The following is a 2,142-nucleotide window of genomic DNA, read 5'->3' as shown; positions in this document are numbered from 1 at the left end:
TTTCCACAGTAAATACTGATGCAAAATATTCATTTAGTATCTCCCCCATTTTCTGTGGCTCCACACAAAGGCCGCCTTGCTGATCTTTGAGGGGCCCTATTCTCTCCCTAGTTACCCTTTTGTCCTTAATATATTTGTAAAAACCCTTTGGATTCTCCTTAATTCTATTTGCCAAAGCTATCTCATGTCCCCTGATTTCCCTCTTAAGTATACTCCTACTTCCTTTATACTCTCTAAGGATTCACTCGATCTATGCTGTCTCTTCCTGACATATGCTTCCTTCTTCTTCTTAACCAACTAACTTCAGTGGTGGGCAAACAACAGGAAACAATTCCGACGGACAAAATTAATCTGTACTTGGAAATGTAGGAGGTCATCAAGAACACTCAGCATGGTGTTGCTAAGGGGAGGCCATGTCTGACCAACATAATTGAATTTTTTGAAGAGGTGACTGGAGTGTTGATGAGGGCAATGTTTTTGATGTAGTCTACTTGGATTTCAGCAAGACTATGGATAAGGTCCTGCTTGGGAGACTGATAGCAAAGGTAACAGCCCATGAGTTCTAAAGAAATTCAGCAAATTAGATCCTGTGTGGCAGGAAGCAGAGGGCTAAAGGTCCAGAGGTTTTTATGACTGGAAGTCTGTGTCCGGTGGGGTCCCACAGGGGTCAGTGTAGCTGTTTGTTGTATATATAAATGATTTAGGCTTGAATGTTAAGAGGGTTGCTCAGTTAATTTATAGACAATACAAGAATTGCTGGGGCGGTAAGTAGTGAGGAGGATAGCCTTAGAATACAAGAGGATAAAAATAGGCTGGTCATACGAAGTGATTAGTAGCAAATGAACAATCTGAAAAAGTGAGACATGTTGCAATTGTGTGCGGGGGGATGGGGGTGGGGAGTGGAGCAAATAAGACAAGGGAATATATGATGAATATTAGGACCCTGGGAAGCACCATGGATCAGAGGAACCTTTGTGTGCATGTACACTGGTCCCTTACAATAGCAGGACAGATGGACAAAGCAGTTAAGTAGACTTATGTATACTTGCCTGTTAGTCAAGGCATAGAATATAAGAGCAAGGCTGTGCTAGAACTGTATAAAAAGTTGGTTATGCCACAGCGAAAGGATTGTGCACAGTTCTGGAATCCACTTCACAGAGAGGAAAGTGTTTGCACTGGAGCAGGGCCGAGGAGATTTACCTGGATGTTGCCTGGACGGAGAGTTTTAGTTATCGAAAGAGATTGGGTAGACTGCTCAGCAGGTCTGGCAGTATCTATGGGGAGAAATCAGAGTTAATGTTTTGAATCTAGTAACCCTTCCACAGATATCTGAAACTCACTGCCTGTAAGGATGGTAGAGGCAGAAACTCTCCTAACATTTAAGAAGTATTTAGATGTACACCTAAGGTATACAAGGCTATGGGCCAAATTCTGGAAAATGGGATAAGAATAGTTAGTGGTTGTGACGCGATGGATCAAAGGCTTTTTTCTGTGCTGTAGATCTTTCTGACTTTAGGAGTACAAAGAAATGAAAATCCTAACAATGATCATCTAATTCAGTGTGGATAGAGCTTCGAAATACCAGGGGTAAAAAGACCCTCTTGGGAGTCATCTACAGGCCCCCAAACAGTAGTCTGGATGTCGGATGTAAGTTAAATCAGGAGCTGAAATTGGCCTGTCACAAAGATGTCACTACAGTTGTTATGGGGGATTTTAACATGCAGGTAGACTGGAAGAATCAGGATAGTATTGGGCCACAAGAAAGAGACTTTGTGGAGTGCCTCAGAGATGGATTCTTAGAGCAGCTGGTGCTGGAGCCGACCAGGGAGAAGTCAATTCTGGATCTGGTATTGTGTAACGAACCAGAATTGGTCAGAGACCTCGAAGTGAAGGAGCCATTGGGAAATAGTGACCATAATACAATAAGCTTCAATCTGCAATTTAAGAGGGAGAGGGTACTGTCGGAAGTGACAGTACTTCTGTTGAATAAAGGGAACTATGGAGCTATGAGGGAGGAGCTGGCCAAAGTTCAATGGTGCAATACCTTAGCAGGGAAGACCGTGGAGGAACAATGGCGGATATTTCTGCGGATATTTAGGATCAGTTCATTCCTAAAAGGAAGAAAGATCCCAAGAGGAGGCA

Source organism: Chiloscyllium plagiosum, chromosome 1 (genome assembly GCF_004010195.1).
Source record: "Chiloscyllium plagiosum isolate BGI_BamShark_2017 chromosome 1, ASM401019v2, whole genome shotgun sequence".
In the NCBI taxonomy this organism is placed as follows: Eukaryota; Metazoa; Chordata; class Chondrichthyes; order Orectolobiformes; family Hemiscylliidae; genus Chiloscyllium; species Chiloscyllium plagiosum.
The sequence above is the reverse complement of the archived record's forward strand: the minus strand, read 5'-3'. Positions refer to the sequence as shown.